Source organism: Protopterus annectens, chromosome 7.part0, assembly GCF_019279795.1.
Source record: "Protopterus annectens isolate FY-2018-M chromosome 7.part0, PAN1.0, whole genome shotgun sequence".
Classification (NCBI taxonomy): Eukaryota; Metazoa; Chordata; order Ceratodontiformes; family Protopteridae; genus Protopterus; species Protopterus annectens.
In genome coordinates, this window is record NC_056739.1 from 792,273,096 (window position 1) to 792,293,648 (window position 20,553).

The window sequence follows — 20,553 nt, forward strand, 5'->3', positions numbered from 1 at the left end:
TTTGTTAAGAATTTCCTTGGATGAAATTTGTGCAGCTGCAACCTGGGCTAATCCTCATACCTTTATTGGTCATTACAAGTAGGATCTAGTCTCTAGGGAAAGAGCAGCATTTGACTTAGCTGTGCTCAGGAATATCCTTCCTTAGAGTCCTCCCAGGATTTTTGTAGCTGGGGACTCTGTCCCAACAGTTGAGGAATGAATGAAAATGACAACATCGGATAAAGGAATTATGTACTCACGATAACATTCCATCTGTGCTGCCATTTACATTCTTCCTCAACTTCCCTCCCACCAGCCCTGTCCTTTTCTTGTGCTCCTGGAAAGACCAAGGAATATTGGAGGAACCTTTTCCTTTGTTTGAGCCTCAGATTCCATTATTTCCTTATTCCCCACTACTCTGTCCGTGTATGGGCATCAAACAAGATTTGAGATATATAAGGTGACTAGGGCATTGTGGGTAAAGGGAAGAGCTCGAGAGTTTCAGTGTTCTGCGATCTGGGAGAAGCAACCAAGTCAGATCCGAGGATCTGATCTGAACCCAACAATTGAGAAAGAATGAAATTGGACAGCACAGATGGAACTTTATGGTGAGTACATAACCTTTTTTTTACTTTGTAGGGCTGGCAAAGTGTATTAAAGTACTTTTTACTGTGTTTTTATATGAAAAAGTGGCTTTTAAAGACAGTTTTTACCAGCTTATGCTGCTTGTTTTTGCAGAGAGAGACACAAGCTTGACCATGGAACAGTCTACCAGTGTCAGTCGGTCCTCCTCTCTGCAACAAAAATAAAAAGTTAAGCCTTTAACACCACAGCAGGTTAGTGATTTGCTTTAACTTCAGATGGATGAAACTGCTGCGACCAAAACTGGTTCCTCAGGCCGCTCATCTTTTAACTCTGATCCCTTTGGTGTAGTACCTAGAACCACTACGGACTGGTGGTTAGCCATGTCTTCTGCAGCTTTTGGGGTCCCCTTAGTGAGCAGGAGAGAGTCGCTCTTTTTTGTCCTGGGAGAGGGGAAAGGGAACATGAAGACTTCCCTGTTTGGTCAGAATATTGTGCCTATCCTCAGGGAAACTGCTGCTGCCATTAATAACACTGTTGGCCCCAGTTTCCTGTCAAAAAGAAACCGAAAATTAAACATTTATCTACTGTTTCTCAAATTTCCTTAGACCTGAGTAGTTTACTGGGTCTTGGCTCAAGGTTTAATTCAGGTTATTGATCCTTCCTATAAGATGGTTTCTGATAAAAGAAAGAAGAATGCTTCTTTTCCTGAAGAGATTCAAGATTTTGAAAATGAACAGGATATAAAGGGATAGATATAGGGTTTTTTCCTCTGATTTCTGCTTCAGACTCAGAGAAGAGCTCAGTTTCACATTCTGTTGGAGTTTCTATATTTCTGGTACTATTTCTGGAATGTGCCAGTGTTTTCAGTGGGAGAACACTCAAGCTTTTCAGTCCCTCAGAGAATATCATGTTCTACAGAAGGAATTTCCACAACCTTCACCCATTCCTCTACTTCTTTCAGCCATGGAGGATGTGTATGTCATTGCTTGCAGTTTCCCTGATAGTCAGGCAGCTGCTCCTAAAAAGACAGATATGATGTATAAAATTTTGTCTTTTAAATTTTTATACGGTCATCCCAAACCTGACCCAGGAGTTACAGCTTTAGTTAATCATACTGCTGCTAAACATTTAGCTAATTCCAATCCTACTCTTTCTAACAAGGATGGGAAGATTATTGATAAGTATGCGAAAAAGGTGTATTCTCCTGCAACTTTAATTTTCAGAATTTGGAACTGTCATGTTAATATTTTAAGTTTATTCTGACTAATTGTGAACGTATGAGTAATGTTTTGTCATCAGTTTCTTCTTGTGAGGAAAAATCTGCTTTAAATTTAGTTTCTTCCAGACGAGTACCAGTAAGAGTGAAAGGGAAGGGTCTACAAGAGGGTAGTGAGACCAGCTATGTTATATGGGTTGGAGACCGTGGCATTGACAAAAAGGCAGGAGTCCGAGCTAGATGTGGCAGAGTTAAAGATGTTAAGATTTGCACTGGATGTGATGAAGGTGGACAGGGTTAGGAATAAGTATATTAGAGGGTCAGCCCAGGTTGGAAGGTTTGGAGACAAAGCCAGAGAGGCAAGATTACGTTGGTTTGGGCATGTGCTGAGGAGGGATGCAGAGTATATTGGGAAAAAAGATGCTAAGGATGAAGCTGCCAGGTAACAGGAAAAGAGGAAGGCCTAAGATAAGGTTTATGGATGGGGTGAGAGAGGACATGCAGGTGGTTGGTGTGACAGAGCAAGGTGTAGAGGACAGGAAGAAATGGAAACAGATGATCCGCTGTGGCGACCCCTAATGGGAGCAGCCGAAAGAAGAAGTTTCTTCCATTTTTACAGCTCACTACTCATTGTTTGCAATGTGTGTGTATGACACGGTTGATAGTTCTTCCAGGTTATGGCCATTGGTACTATTTTGAGGTTTACCTGGTTCTGTTTTCAGAACCTCCCAGTTGATGTGAAAGATGAGATTTTAAATTCTTCTTTGGATAGAGATTGTTTTTGGTTCCTCTGCTGCAGAGGTTATCAAAAAGTGTGATAAAGGGGGTAAGTTGACGCAAGGAGTCTATTTTTCAGCCCTCCTTTTCGAAAGTTTCTAAGGGATTCTCTAACCCTTCATCCAATTGTAGATGAGAGCATGTGTATATACCTTTAAGAAGCATTTCCAGATGTAAGCAAATGCATATAAATGGTGAGCATGTGCAGGCAGCAGAGCCATTTTGAGAGAACAGCCAGTGTTAACATGTATGAGCGTGGTAGTCAGTCTATTTATAAGTTTATTTAAGTTTAAGTTACAAAGCTTCATTTCTGATGTATTTGTGTGTAATAAAACTACTTGAACTGAACCCACGAATGTTCATCTCTTTTATCCTGACCAGACGAGCGACATGGTGTCAGAACTGAAATTAAAGGAGCAATTTCTTCAAGCCACGAGGTGCAGAGTTAAAGGTGAATGCAGATTAAGCTGGTTGAGTGAAACCGAGCTCAGACAAACAAAAAAGTGCCAGAAACAAGCTAAAGGTAATGGAAAGCTGTACAAATTATTTATTTGGCAAAGAAAATGAAATGGCGCATTTATAAGGCACAAAACACATTGTTAATCAAACGAGTAGCACAAAACATATTAATCAAATGAAAGGCACAAACCGCATTATTAATTAAACAAAATGTTCAAAATCACGATATTTGATAAAACTAGCAGAGAGATTCATAAGGGGCTCAGAATTATCTTTGGTTTGCATAACGAGCATGTTTAAGGTAAAAACGGGCACAAGAAAAGTATATTGAGTATGATACGAGATTAAAAGGGCATAACGAGCATAATAAAAGGGCAAATTAAGCTTAAAGAGCAAGGTTGACAGCATTTGTTTTAGTAAAAGACCATGTTTGGGACAAACTACTATTTAGCATTGACCAAAGCCATTCAAGGCATAACTAGAGTTAATTGAAGTATCTCAGAGTGTGCAAAGTGTTTGCAGAGTGTGTGCTTTATTATAGTACAATTATTTTAGAGAGTTTGCTGTGTGAAAAGTACAGTTATATTGCAAAGTGCGATCAAAGTGTGGCCATTTTGAAAAGTTTTGTGCTGTGTGCATTTATTCACAGAGTGCTGCCATTTCAGAGTGTTTCTTGCACTGTACAGTTATTTCACAAAGTATAGTATTTTGAAAGGTTCTTGTGCTGTGTTCAGTTTATTTGCAAAGTGCATTCATCTCGAAGTGTTTCTTACTCTGAGCTTTTTCCACTGTGTACAGTTTATTCGCAAAATACAGTTATTTTGAAGTATTTCTTACACTGATAAGGAGTGGTTTTACAAAGTACAGTCATTTCAAAGTGTTCTTGTGCTACGGAGACTTATTTGACAAAGTGCAATTATTTTAAAGAGTTTGTTGTGCTATTGGGCATAATTACAAGTACTGGCATAAAGTTCAGGCATATATATATATATATATATATATATATATATATGTGTGTGTGTGTGTGTGTGTGTGTGTGTGTGTGTGTGTTCGTACATAATTTCAGGCACCTTCATTACTGTGTGTTGATATGGCAAAGGCATTTCTCAGACCAGGTCCACTTGTGTTTGATTATAATACAGCAGAGAACCGGAGAGTATTCAAGCAGGAATACAATATTTTCATACAAGCAGCTTTTTTTCACAAAGATTCATGTACGAGGGTATTCATTTTGCTTAACTTAGCTGGGTCAGAAGCCATTGAAAGAGAATGTTTGTTTGTGTATGCACCAGAAGTATATGCAGGAGACTGGGAAACCGCCATATTGTGGCACCGGCTGATTTAAGGGAGGACCCTGAGTGCTTAAAAAGTAATTATATAGAGAAATGTGCAACCCAGATTTATTTTATACAAGAGCCCAAAAGCCAGGTGAAGCTTTTGCAGCTTATATCACTGTCTTGAGAAATAAGGCCAAAACGTGCAGATTTGGTGACTTGAAAGATGAGTTAATGAAGGATAGGCTTGTGTGTGGTGTTAATAGTACTGCAGTGAGGAAGATCTTGTTTTGCGACAGTGATTTAGCATTAACCAAAGCCATAGAGAGTTCTCAAATCCTTGACCTCACAGAAAGGCACACAAATATGCATGCAAGTGATAAAAGCATGCTTTCAACAGCTTCTAGAGCAAGTGTAGACAGCATGTGTAACATGTGGCAAGCAGAACCAGGCCTAAGCCCATGGCAGCGGCAACCCCTACGGGTCTGGCAGGGAAAATCCGTAGCTTTCTAACAGGTTTGAAGACTAGCTTAGTAAAAAGGGCATGCTCAGTATAGTATTAGGGTGAGTCGGCAAAACCCAAGTCAAGACTTATTGTTAACTGTCATAATTGTGGTGCCAGGCATGAGTGAGAGAAGTGCTTAGCATTTAGTCAACAATGCCACAAGTGCAAAAAATGGTATCACTTTCAAAAGTTTTGTAAATCAAGCAAGCCTCATTCAATTATCAAGAGAGGTCACTCAAAAAGCAAGTTGATCATATAGAGAGCTGCAGCCCTACTTTCTATGTAGATGGTGTGCCAGTGGTCAGTGAAAAGGTTAATGTGGTTGATTTGTTGGCAAAGAATGAAGTATTTTTTACTATCCTGATCCATGGCAAACCCACGGACCTCAAAGTAGACACTGGTTCAAAGTGTAGTGTAATGTCAGCAGAAACATTTGGTAAAGAGAAGGTTGGTGAGCAACTTAATTTGGCCAATTGTGCAAAGCTTGTTGCTTATGGAGATGAAGAGAGTCAAACTGTAGGCTTAGTAATGCTCTCATGCTGTTCGGTTGGGAACAGTTACAACTTGCAATTTTATGTAGTCAGAAGACCTTTACAGTCATTAGGTCTCAGAGACAGTTTGAGAATGAAACTGTTTTTTTTTGCCAAAGAAGTCCATCATGTAAGCACATATCCCAGTTCCAGTTTTACCGATGCTATTTTCTCAGAGTATGCTGATATTTTTGACAAGCTTGACAAACTTCCAGTTGCATACTCCATGAAAGTAGACCCATAGGTCAGTCCAGTGGTCACACCAGCAAGAAGAGTTCCAGTAGCTATGCAAGACAAGGTCAAAGTCCAGTTAGACAAAATGGTGCAGCAAGGTGTGATTTGTCCATTTACAGAACCAATGAGTGGTGTCTTCCATTGTAGCTGCTCATAAGAAAAATTCAGATGAAATCAGAATATGGATTGACCCAAGAGACTTGAACAAGGCATTAAAAAGACCTCACATCACCCTATGTGTACAGTCGAGGAAATTGCCACCCTCATGCCAGGTGCCACTGTTTTTTCTGTCTTAGATGCAAAGATTTTGTTTTGGCAAGTGATGCTTGATCGCAGATCTTCACTATTGACTACATTCAGTACCCCATTTGGTAGCTACAGATTCCTCAGGATGCCTTTTGGAATAAATTCTACCAGTGATGTCTTTCAGCATGCAACGGAGCAAATTTTTTTTCAGGCTACCTGTGTGCAGTAATAGTTGATGATTTACTGGTTGTAGGTAATGGTGAAGCAGAGCATGACAGAAACCTCAGGAAAGTTCTGGACAGTGTGTTTGAAGTGAACTTAAAGCTCAGTCCTCTGACATGCATATTCAGACTACCAGAAGTTACTTATGTAGGTCATTTATTTGCCATTACAGGCTTACGACCAGACCATTGTAAACAAGCAGCCATTCTTGAGATGCTAGCTCCAAAAAATGTCCAAGCCTTACAACATTTTCTTGGTATGGTTAACTATTTGGGCAAATGTATCCCTGACTTTAATGAGTTATCACTGCCTTTAAGAGAGCTGACACACAAAAATGTTGCATGGTCATGTTTAGAACAACATCAGAGAGCATTTGATAACCTCAAACAACAAATTGCTAATCCTCCAACATTAAGATACTATGATGTCCACAAACCAGTAGTTATTTCCTGTGATGCTTCAAAGTTCAGTTTTGTGCAGTTATTTTTCAAGAAGCAGACCTGTTGCCTATGCATCAAGAACTCGTACCCAAACTGAGATGCAGTATGCTGAAACTGAGAGGGAACTTTTGGCAATTGGGTTTGCATGTTCAAAGTTCCATGATTATATTTATGGCTGAGCTGTCCAGATAGAAACTGACCATCATCCTCTAGTCATTATTTTAAAGAAGCCTATGCACTCCACTCCAGCAAGACTACAACGAATGATGTTCAAATTGCAAAAGTGTAATTTCAAAATGGTCTGTACAAAGGGTAACTTCCTTTATCTGGCTGATAACCTTATCCAGATCGCCCAGAAATGCCACCGAACAGCTTGTTGCACAGAATTTTCACTTCCATGTTATGGAAGTGCATAATTTTTCTACCACAAGACTTGAGCTGAGAGGTCATACAACGACTGATCCAATTTTGCAAAAGCTTAACCACTTCATTAATGTAGGATGGCCATCGAAGCAATCCTGTGTACCGCCAAATTTTGCAGAAGCTTAACCACTTCATTAATGTAGGATGGCCATCGAAACAATCCTGTGTACCGCCAGAAGTGCAACCTTATTTTCCATACAGAGATGAGATGCTGATGGAAGATGGTATCATTTTCAGAGATCCAAAAGTTATTGTTCCTACTTCCTTACAGTGTGAATACATTCAGATTTTGCATCGTGGCCATTCATGTTCCGATTCTACCAAAAGTAGGGTTAGAGGATATGTATTTTGGCCTTCTCTAGCAAAAGACATTGATAAAGTGTTTTTTTCTCGTTCAGTGTGCAACAGTACTAAGCTGCATTTGTAAAAAGAGCCACTTCAGCTAAGCCAAATTTCTGAACTACCTTGGTCAGTAGTAGCAACTGACATATTTGAATGGAACAATCAGCATTACTTATTGTTAGTAGATTCTTATTCGAACTGATTTGAGATTGATTTGCTACCTAACCTAATGTCCACTGCTGTTATTACTAAGATGAAACGTCATTTCTCAGTCCATGGTAGTCCACACAAAGTTATTTCTGACAACGTTTCTCAGTTTGCCAGTCAGTTTTTTCAGAGATTTGCTAAAGAGTGTGACTTTATCCATGTTACTAGCAGTCCTGAATATCCACAGTCAAACAGCCTTGCTGAACATGCAGTACAGAATACAAGGCAATTACTAGAGTTCAAAGCATGACAGTACCGATATCTTCTTGAATTTACTCAGTCTCAGAAATATATCCTGTCACAACCTACTTGGCTCGCCTGCTCATAGACTTCTATCTAGGCAAACCAGAACAACCTGGCCTGTCAGTTCTAGTTTGTTGGTGCCTAATGCTAAAAACAACAGAACAATCAAAGCCCAAATTTTTAAGAAGCGTTCTTCTCAGAAGACCAGCTATGATAAAATGAGAAGATTTCTTCATCCATTAAAAGAAGGAGACACAGTGAAGATGGAAACGGCAAAAGGCTTTGATCGAATTGGTCAAGTGAGAGGTGTGTGTGCCGAGCCAAGATCCTACTTAGTGGAATCTGAGGGTATAAAATACAGGAGAAACTGCAGGCATCTTCTTCCTGTATCAGAAACAATATCGCAGCATTGTACCTGTGATACAGACTCTAGATCTCAGAACAACCCTGACAATGTTTGTACAAAAGAACGTCCCAGTATCCATTCCTGTTCCCGATGACGTCCCAGCTGTCCCCAAAGTTGAACATTCCTTGAAGACTGTCCCTGTTGCTTGATCCAGTTCTGACTTTTATGTCACATGATCAGGTTGTATTTCTAGACCTAGTGTAAAATACACAGCAGCTTGGACAAGATTGTTTTGTGTGTGTCTAATTTTGTTTGATTGCATGTCAAATAATTCTGTATAACTCCATGTCAAAAGATGATTTCTGTAAATTACATGTCATTGAATACTGTCATTTCATATATGGGCTATTTGTCAGAGGGAGGATGTAGATCAGGGCGTGTGTATGTACTGTACCTTTAAGAAGCATTTCCAGTTTTAAGGACTTGCATATAAACAGTGAGCACATGCAGGCAGCAGTGCCATTTTTGAGACAACAGTCAGAGTGTTAACATGTATGAGTGTGATAGTCTATTTATAAGTTTATTTAAGTTTGTTACAAAGCCTCATTTCTGATGTTTGTGTGTAATAAAGCTGCTTGAACTGAACCCACGAATGTTTGTCTGTTTTATCCTGACCAGACAAGCGACACCAATTTAAAAAAACAAAACAAAATAAACAGTCTGACCAAAATGTGGGTAAACAGATGTTTAATAAGAAATAGTGAAGGGACTCCAAAAAGTATTTAGAAACACCAAAACCAAGGATAGTCCAACAAATCCGAATGATTATTTAAGGGAACTTGTTCCAACCCCCCAACCCCCCCCCCCCGGCAGTTCCCTCTCCCTTTGAGAAAGTCTGAATCTCCCACTTTTCTTTGGCAACAGATTGTTTCAGACAAATGGTTTCTGGAGATCATTCATCCAGGTTACAGATGGCAGTGGGAGGACCTTTCCAGGAGGTAATTCCTCAACCAACAGATCAGACTTCTCTGTTCCCCCTTCCTTCAATATATGCTGTCTCAGGGGGTGATTGAACCAGTTCCTCCTCCTGAGTTTGATAAAAGTTTTTATTAAAGGATGGTTTTAGTGGCAAAAAAAGAAGATGCTTGTAAACCAGTTCTGGATTGATCTTTCCTAAATATGTTTGTGATAGTGCCCAAGTTCAAAATGCTGTCACTTCACAACCTGTTACCATTCTTCCTCATTTAAGTTTCTTGGTAACATTACATTTAAAAGATTATTATTCCATCCATTTTGCATCCACACTTCAGGCATTTCTTAAGTTTTTGTTTGTAAGGATCGCATTATCAATTTTGTGCCTTACCCTTTGGACTGTCTACTGCACCAAGAGTCTTCATCATAAAGTGTCTAGCTCCAGTTATAGCTCATTGCAGGCTGCAGGGTATCCACATTTAGATGACTTGCTTATCTCTGCAGAGTCTTTCAAAGCGTGAGGAATCTCTTGATGAGGTCATACATCTCTAGCACAAGCTGGGCTTCCAAGAGGATATTCAAAAGTCTTTTTGACACCTTCACATAAGGTGGTCTTCCTGGGGGCTCTTCTAAACACCTCAGTCTAAGTATCTTTTCTTCACAGGAAAAAATAGATCTTTATGTAGATTCGTTTCTAAGACTTCCAGTCAGACTTCAGTCACTGCAAGGGAATACCTCAATATTTTGTTTCTCATGGCATCAGTGATTTCCTTTTCTTTTCTTGGATAGATATGTTCCTCACCAGCATTAATCCTTCCATTACCTTTTCAGTTCCAGCAGCATATGCTAAATATCCTCAGGTATTTGACTTCAGCCTAGTATCTACCTCCACCATTTAAAAAACTCCTGCATAAGGTAAAACCAACTCCCGTCAGACTACTAAAAAATGGCTACAGATGCAATTGCTTTCCAGTTTCTGTATTGATAAGTAGATCTATATCCAAAAAACATGTTCCTTCTATCTGGAAAAAATCCATTATTTTACATTTGCACAAAGGTGGTGCATCTACAGAATTTAATAACTACAGGCCCATTGCAGTCCTCTCCCCTATCAAAGATACTTGAAAAGTATATTCATGCTGAGCATCTACATCACCCAAATTCAAATAATCTGCTCTCAGAAGCACAGCATGGTTTCAGACTACACCACAGCACAACCACCACCCTCATTCACTTCACCAACACTATAAACCAGCATACGAATAGTGGTAACCTGGTGTCAACTGTGTTCCTAGACTTATCCAAAGCTTTCAACACTGCATCACACCAACATTTACAAACTAAACTCTCTTATATAGATCTCTCACAATCACACCTTAAATGGTTTCTTAGTTACTTATCTGGAAGGCAGCAAGCAGTCATATGACAACAGGACCTCTCCTCTTCTCTTCCCTTCCGTTTACCATAGGTGTCCACCAGGGCTCTATACTAGAACCCCTTCTTTTTAATATTTTTATAAACAAGCACCACACTGCCATACACAGTATAGTGCAGTATGCAGACAATTCATCTTTCATATGTACAGCCCCCACAATATTTAGACTACAAAAAAATCACTCAAATTTCTTATTTTTCAATCAAATCGTGGCTGAAAAATTCAAACCTACTCCTTAATCCCAATAAAATAAAATTGATGCTCTTCACCCTAAAACATTATTTCTATCAAAAACAATCTTTCTTGGTTACATCTGCAAATAATGCTAAAATTGAGGCAGTAGCACAGACTAAATTACTGGGCATTGTAATAGATGACAACCTTAAATTTGATCAACATATTTTTCATACAGTTTAAAAGACCTACCAGAAACTTGGCTCCCTTAAGAGGGTGAAACAGTACCTTATAGACCCAGCAAGAAAAACCCTAGTCTCATCCTGTTTGCATCCACCCCTGTTATGTGCCTCACCTGTCCTTACAAACCTTAGTAAGCTCTACACTAAATTCCAAACTAGCCTTTAGTTTCAACAAAGCAGTTAGATTTGCTACCGGTATTGCATTCCGAGCTCACAATTGCCAAGCCTTAAAGCAGCTAAACTGCCTAGAGCACAGTGGTATCTGAGTTTCTTGGCCTAATGTCTGTGCAACCGTTACTGATTTTTCTCCAGGAAATGGTAAGTCTTCCTTTATGCCCATGGTTGCTTCTCTGTTTGCTTTAGATCAGACCATTCGTCTCCCTGTGTGCTATTCTGAACCCCAAAGCAGAGGAGAAAGAATCCTGCTTACTTTGGATCCATAAACAGAGATTTTTAGACAGGACTAAATATTTTAGGAAATCTAGCCCACATTTTGTTTCCTTTGATAAGAAAAAGAAAGACAATCCATATCTGAACAAACCATTTACAGATGACTATCTCAGTTTATCCCAGTTTTGTTACTCTAAGTAAGGTATAAACCTGTCTCAGCACATCATTGCTCAGTCTACTAGAGCTGTGACTATTTTTGAGGCTTTTTTGAAAACAGCGGTTTGTCCTAAAGGCCACTACTTGTTTTTTTGCATACATTTGCATGACACTACAAGCTACATTATGTCTCTAGAGCTAGATCAGGATTTGCAAAAGCCATGCTAGAAGGACTTCTAGACTTTGGACCTACTCCATCTACCCATTTTTCATAAGCTGTGGCAATTGTCTGTTATAGTTATGACTACTGTAGCACTGATCTAATGAAGAACATAATAGGGTTGTATAAATTCACTTACCATAGCAGTATTTGTTCAGTGAGATCACTGTTGCAGTATTATCCCCCTCTCACCTTCCCTCTTTTTTTCTTTCTTACCTACTCTTCCCATTCCCAAGGTGAGGTTGGGTACCATAGTTACCTTTGCCCTTCTTTTTTTTTTTAAACAAATTTATTGTTTTAACATATAAGAGAAATATCATAACAATTTTATACAAATAATTAAAAATAGGTATTATTATAATATTCAACAAAACAACTAAAGTATTTACAAAGACATCCACTACAATCAGATCAATTAATTAAACTAAAATACTGTGCTATTGAAATTAGAATTTTTTTAACAAATTTTGTAAATTATCCCATACAATAAAATGTGATGTTTTTTCTAGTTGTTCTCATTCTAATTGTGCTTATTTCCATATGACACATTATATTCATAACATTTTTAAATTCATTGAACGAAGGAGGTGTATCTGAAATCCAATTTCTAGTTATTATTTTCCTAGCCACTGCTAGGATAGACCATAACAAGGGAAGCTTAATCTTTTTAACACATTGAGGTACAGGTGTGTTGAATAATATAAGAGACTGAGAAATAATGAAATTATCTGTAAAAAGAGCCTGCAAAATTCATTAATTGACTTCCAGTATTCTTTCAACTTCATACAGTCATAAAACATATGAGCCCAGTCAGCATTAATTTCTACATTACATCTCTTACATAGATTATCTTTATTATTAATTTTATTCATCATCAAAGGTGTATAAAAGATCTATGTAAAAATTTCCATGTATAAAGTCTCCAGACAATGGAAGATGTAGTTCTATAAGCAGATTCCAATATATATTGTTTATCTTGTTGAGTTGGTGGGTCCCCATTAATAGAGGTGAAATAATTCCAGTATGAATCTACATTGTAAAAAGTTTCTTGTCTGATAATTTTATGTATATAGGAAAGTTTACCTTTATCAGAAACTTTATGCTGTAAATTTATTATCAAGTAATCAATCAGTTTTGGAATAGATTATTTAACTGTTATAGACATTAGATCTATTCTATCAATGAGATGTTGTCTAAAGATCTGAACCTCTAACCAGCAAGTTTCTCTTAGATCAAATTCTTGTTTTAAGAAATCTAGATTTTTAACTTTATTATCAGATATCAGCTGATACCAGTACTTTAGATTATTATCTATAGCTAAATGAGCTCCTTCAGAAGTAGATGACATAAGCATACCCTGAGTATAAATTATAGGAATACAATAAAATTCCATTCCTATACTTAGGGTGCATGAATATAAAGTTACGATAACTAATAATAATATTTAATGGGTAACAGACCATATGTTTAGGTGTAATAGGTGAAGTACAAAATTCCTTTAGCAACCACAACATGGAGTTATTTATAATCATATTTTTATGTGTTAAGGAGATTTTCATGAAGTGCATACTAATTAGCTCCCAATAATCTTTCCATTTTGACATATGACCGATCTATTAATAAAGTAATAACTTTTATAATAGAAGAGATAATATATAAATTAAAGTCTGGAAAAGAAATACCCCTTGAGACCAGCTATTAGTATGTTTCTTTAATGCAATCCTAGGTCTATTAGGTGCCCATAAGAAATTTAACATTAGTGTATTCAGTTTCTTGATAGTTATTTTTGTAGATGAAAGTATTATTGATTGTATTAAGTATAAAATCTTGGGGAATATTATCATTTTAATAATTGTAAGTCTCTCCTCCATAGTACAAAACATATTATTCCAGGTATTAAAAAGATTTTGTATATTAAGAAAACAGGTATTATAGTTATTATATATAATAGATTTAATATCTTTAGATAGTATTATACCTAAATAAGTTATCTGACCTGAGTTGGGTACATATTTAGTAAAATCACTAATGAGAGTATGTTTTCGTGTATATATAGGTAGTATTTTAGTTTTTCTTCATTGAATATTAAACCAGAAATACTTTTAAAATTCATCATTTTATCAAATAAAGACTGCATAGAAGAATTAGATCCTGCTGATGTAATTAGAACATCATCTGCAAAAGTTGAATTTTGATGTTGTATTTTCTTCTATTTCAAAACCCTCTATGTCAGTACTGTTTCTAATCAAATTAGCCCAAGGCTCCATTACTAAAGTGAATAATAGTGGAGAAAGTGGACATCCTTGCTTTGTACCTTTAAGAATGGGTATTTTTGTGAAACATATGTTCCTACCTTAATATAAGCCAGCGTTCCTTTGTATAAATGCTCAATTAAATTTACAAATGCATCAGAGAAATTTGTGCATTTCAGTAAGGTAAACAGATAGTCCCAACTTACTGAATCAAATGCTGAACCTATATCAAGACTAATAAGTGTTAAATCTTTCTTTTTCCTATTTGCAAAATCAATTAATGCTAAAGTTCTTCTTATATTATCAAAAGTATTTCTATTTACAATGAAGCCCGTCTGATCTATGTCTATAATGCCGGGGATAATTGTCTTCAATCTATCAGCAAAATACTCATAAACATTTTATAATCAACATTAAGTAATGAGATGGGTCGATATGAAGAACATCTAGTTGGATCTTTATTAGGTTTTAAAATTGGTGAAATAAATGTATATTGCCAAGATGGGGGTATTATTAATTCAGTTTGGGCCAGAATAAAACCTTATGTATTAATGAATATGTAGTTTTAGAAAGGATTTTATATATCTCTGGTATAATACCATCATTACCCGGTGCTTTGTTTGATTTAAGCTTATTTATTTGTGTAATAACTTCTGTATATGAAATACTCTTGTCCAATAGTTTAATCTGTTGTTTATTAAGCTTTTTATTCATGTTTGTGGTTATAAACTCCTTTATTTTATCTTTAGGTTCCATGTTAATGTTGTTATGGTTAATCTTGTGAAAGTGATTTCTAAATTCATCCAGTATTTCTGGTATACTAGAAACATTCTTCTTTTCCTTAGAGAAAAGATTTCTTTGATATGGTTTTGTTTATTCAATCTTTTGTTTTATTTTTAAGTCTATGTAAGTATTTGGGGCTTATTGAATAAGACAAAACTTGTATTTCTCTAAAGTTATTTTAACTTTGAGTCAAAATTTCTTTGTATTTCTCATTTAGTTTGTTTATTTCTTCAATAACTTTCTTGTCCATAATATTTTCTTTATTATTATGTTTATAAGAGTCTAGTTTACTTTGAATATCTAACAATTCCTTATCCCAAGATTTCCTTTTGTTATTATACCATCTGATACTTTGTCCATATAGATATGATTTTAAGGCATCCCAAACATAGACAATGGAGACTTCAGGAGTATTATTTATGTCTAGAAAATGTTGTACTGAAAGTATATACTCTTTATAGTCTTTTAGCTGAGTTAAGTATGCTGGTATCCTTTTGATCTGAACATTATGAGTATTTTTTTATCATGAATTCAAAAACAATTGAGTTATGATCAGATATAGGACATGAAATGATTTTGGAATTAATTAAATCTGTTACCATCTGGTTAGAAATAAAGACCCTATCTATTTTTGAATAAGTTTTGTATCTGTTAGAAAAAAGGTGTATGGTAATGATTTTGACTCTATCTGATTATTAATATCATTCAAATGATAAGAATTAGCAAAATCATTTAAATGTTTTGCATTAGATGTAATTCTTCTTTTCTTTATAGTGGTAGTATCACTTTCATGTAGTATACAATTAAAATCACCAGCTAAAATAATATCCCCTACAGAGAATGATATGATCTTATCAATATGATGTTTCACTGTATTAATACCAATTCCAGGTATCCAATATACATTAATTAAAGTGTAAGTCTTCCCATTAATTTGTATTGTAACCATACAAAACATTCCTTTGTCATCCTGATAAGACTTAATGGTTTTAGGAATGGGCATACTTTTATTCCATAAAATAGCCACTCCTCTTTTTTCTGAGTGTGCTCTGAACTAACCAATACTGTATACTTATTAGTGCCTAGTTCATCAATATCTTTTTTCAAGAGATGGGTTTCTTGCAGGAAGACTAGATTGGCCTTGTGTAGATTAATGTATCTTATTAGGCTTGCCCTTTTACACGGATTATTCAATCCATTAATGTTTAAAGAAATTCCTTTTAAAGATGTCATTTGGCATTTTTAAAACTCAAGAATCTTATGATCGAAATAACAAATAACAAGATAAATAATGTTACATCTCCTGTTTTAGGTGTACCTTTAAATATAGCTGTATTTATTAAATCTCTTATGGGATTTTGTATAGGATTCAATTTTGTTTGTAGTGACAATGAGTGTACAAAATATATTGTGGATGTCAAAACTATATACATATAACAATGAACAAGTGAAAATAATGTAAGGATTAAACCTTGCAGCCCGCCTGAGTTGAAAACTCCAACTTAGAGCAGTATTTACTACTCAAGTTAACCCCTACCCTAAGCAGCAGTACCTCAGCTACCACCTTATCAATTTAATACTAGTTATATTTAACTGAGGTTAACAGTTTTCAATTCAATTATCTATCAAGACAAAACTACATATTTGGTAAAACAGCATCATATAAACTAAAATAAACTTTTTTTTTTTTTTTTTTTTTTTTTTAAAAACGATTCATACTATTATATAGATCTATGTAATATATAACACTTGTATTCTAATAGCATTCAAATAATCTTAATGTTAGAAATCAAGAGGAGAGAAAATTATGTTCTAACATTCATTTAAATCAAAAACTTTGGCTAATATGATTCAGACATTACATGCATTAAGATGCATCTATTTTCTGTCATGTGAATTCTATCAACAGCTTCCAAAAAATCTTGAATTGTTTGTATATGAGCATTTACTTAAACTCATTATTGTCAATAGAGTAAAATATTGTATTCATAAAAATTATTATAAATCATATTGCATAGTTATGCAGATTCTCAGAAACACCTCGTTATTACCTAAAAAAAAAGCCATCACACACATAAACACAGACACACACACATACATATACACACACATATACACACACACACACACACACACACACACACACATATATACATACATATATACACACACACACACACACACACATACACATACATATATATATATATATATATATATATATATATATATCTGATCTCACTGAGTTGTGTGTTAGTAGAGCACTATCCTACTTGCTGTCCCTAGAATAAATCTGTCTGCTTTATACAAAATAATGCACAGCAAACACATATTAGTAACCAGATTTTACAATCATGCTAACCTACTGCTTTAAAATATATCACATGACATTTCTTCCAGAATAGAGTTATAAGATTATTTATGCTTGCCAATCAGATGAATTAAATGAGTTATAGTAAAGTATATGTTTGGGACACAAGTTTTAACACAGATTATTATGCTACTGTTAAGTAGATTTTCAAAAAACATTTAAATCAATGTTTCATTTTCTATGCCTTCTAAAATAAGATATTTACTTGCTACAAGAAACTACATCATCCAAACTCATCATAACTGACATATTTTATGAATAGAGTATTTTTCCTGAATCTGTGGTGTGTCAGTGTGATAACCTTGTCAATGTTTATACTAACTGCTTTCAGTTTCTCTGTGAAAATTCTGTGAGTGAAGCTTCTGAGGAAACTCATGGACACTATGCATGAGACAGCCCACATCCCAGATTGTCTCCCTTAACATTTAAACTTATTAAAACTTGTGGCAAACATTCATTTTGTCAATAGAGTAAAATATTGTATTCATAGAAATTATTATAAATCATATTGGATAGTTATGCAGATTCTCAGAAAAAAAGCCATCACACTCACACACACACACACACACACACACACACACACACACACACACACACACACACACACATATATATATATATATATATGATCTCACTGAGTTGTGTGTTAGTAGAGCACTATCCTACTTGCTGTCCCTAGAATAAATCTGTCTGCTTTATACAAAATAATGCACAGCAAACACATATTGGTAACCAGATTTTACAATCATGCTAACCTACTGCTTTAAAATATATCACATGACATTTCTTCCAGAATAGAGTTATAAGATTATTTATGTTTGTCAATCAGATGAATTAAATGAGTTATAGTAAAGTATATGTTTGGAACACAAATTTTTAACACAGATTATTATGCTGCTGATAAGTAGATTTTCAAAAACATTTAAATAAATGTTTCATTTTTTATGCCTTCTAAAATAAGACATTTACTTACTACAAGAAACAACATAATTTAAACTCATTATAACTGACATATTTTATGAACAGAGTATTTTTCCTGAATCTGTGGTGTGTCAGTGTGATAACCTTGTCAATGTTTATACTAACTGCTTTCAGTTTCTCTGTGAGAATTCTGTGATTTGAAGATTCTGAGGTAACTCATGGACATTGTGCATAAGACAGCCCACATCCCAGAGTGTCTCTCTTAACATTTAAACTTATTAAAAACTAGTGACAAACATTCATTTAGCAGTGTAAATGCATCTAAACATGACAGAACCTCCACAATGTATTCCACAGATCATCACAGCCTCTATGCAAGTGAAATTAAACTCAAAATTACCAACAAGCAATAAAACTCAGCATTCTTCTCCCAACTCAATTTTCATACAAATCCTATTATTCACTGTGCCCACACAGTCTAAAGCATTCTATATATTAATAAAGAAAAGAAAAGAGAGTAGAAAATAAAAGGGAGTGAGGCAGAAATAAAAAATGTAAGAGAAAGCTGTAAGAAGTATATACAATGGAATGTTACTTACTGTTTATATTAATAGAGTTAAAAATAAAACATATTATTTACTCTTATTTAGTTCTGATTATTATTAGTTAAAGCATGACAGATTATTTACAAACAAGCATAAGCAGTATAATCAAGAAAGTATAATTAGAAATAGCATTTGAAGAACTTATAAACTTTTACAAGAAATAAATATGTTATTATTCTATTAATGATATTTTCATTACTGTTCTCTCCTGCCCTCCCCACCCTTTACACACTACATAATCTAAATAGAATGTCATTGTTTAAACAAAGACAATGATAAAGGAAGGAACAAAAAAGGTAAAGATAAAAATGTATCAAATTACTAACCTTACTTTTTCAGAAAGAAAACAAATCGAGTCACAGCCTGCCATTAAATCCTCAGGCATTTTGACTGGTTATGAAACAAAACATTTCTTTGCACATAGAGAATAACTTTGATTAAATCTTTTCCAAAATATTTGTGGCTTTCTGGAAATGCAGCAACTATATTCAAAAGATTAATAATGAACTAAAATGATGAGAGAAAAAAAAACATATAACAAATCATTTGTTTTTAGTCTCTTCTTCTTCTCTGAAGTCTTCCAGGAAGCTTCAGTTGCCAATCTCTTTAATGAAGAACTAGCCCATTCCATTTCTTCTATTTTATCCAAAATCCTTTTTTCTTTGACAAACAGTAAAGCAGAGTCTAAACCATCGAAGACCCTAGGACCATCAGGAAGGAAGATTTTAAGCTTGGCAGGAAACAGAAGGTATGTTTTAAACAGTGCTTATTTAAGCTCGCATATTAGTGGCAGAAAACTTTTTTAGCAATTACCATGGAAGAATAGTCATTGTCAAAACGCACAGTTGTCTCATTAAACTTAACAGGAGCTTTAGCCCAAGCAGATTTAAGAACCATCTCTTTATCAAAAGATGATAGAAATCTAACTATAACTGATCTAGGATAGTTTTTGTTAGAGTTAGTATTAGCTATAGATCTATGTGCTCTTCGATACCAAAAGAGAATGCTTCTGGTAAATCTAAAGTTTTAGGAGCCATGTTGTTAAAAAGAAGTAATATTGTTACCTTCAATATTTTCTGGCAGTCCAAAAATCCTAATGTTATTGCGCCTAGATCTATTTTCCAGGTCATCCAGCTTTGTTTGTAAATGTGTATTTTGTTTCAGCAGAAACTCAATGTTGATTTCCTGTTCTTGTATTTTATTTTCCATGTCATTCACAGCTTCTTCTATGCCTGTCATCTGGATCTTCTGTTGTTGCAGGTCCATATGTAACAAGTCTATTTGTTTTGTAGTTTTTCTATGAAAGTGTCTATTTTAGTATCCATTTTATCCATCTTAGCAGTAAGTTGCTGGACTATAATTATCAGAGACTGAAGTTCTTTCTTGATGCTGGAGTCTTGAGAATTTGTCTTACTGGAACTCATTTCAGACTGATAAACTGACAGGAAAATTTCCAAAGTAATTTCTGACAGGAATATTATTAAGATTTCCTTTCTTTTTTAGATATAGTTCAAGAACTATATAAAACAAACATATTTAGAAAGAAAATTATTTCAAGAATTAATTTTTTAAGTAATTAATTCCTGTCAATGTAATGAAATTGGTGGAGCTGAAGAAATCTGCTGCTATCCTGTGTTCATCCTTGGCCACGCCCCCACCTTTGCCCTTCTGACATGACATGACACACTTTACAGGTTGTGACTAAATAGTTATAGAGCTTTAGGCTGCAATCTCCCCTTTTGCCAAGGAAGCTCTGATTTTTGGCATGCCTACGCATCCCTGTTATACCATCATGTACCTCTTGTGCTAAGGACAGATATGTGGAGCACAAAGAAAGAAACCAAGGCTTGGGAGAGTGGCAGATATGTCCATATAGTTGCAGATACTCCATCAGTGATCTGTTTGTACATCTGTTATGTTTATTAAATGTACACAGCTGTACTTTATCTTTCCTTTCTTTGTCCCTGTTCTCTGTATCATAGCAGGCTACTTGAGGTGTGAGCT

The 20,553-nt window shown here is 35.2% G+C and overlaps 1 protein-coding gene across 1 annotated transcript in view; it reads left to right on the plus strand.

Moving 5' to 3' along the window:
- DNAH2 (dynein axonemal heavy chain 2) overlaps positions 1-20,553 on the plus strand; it is a 6,636,854-nt gene that overhangs the window by 1,780,552 nt on the left and 4,835,749 nt on the right. The gene's annotated exons all lie outside the window — the stretch shown is intronic.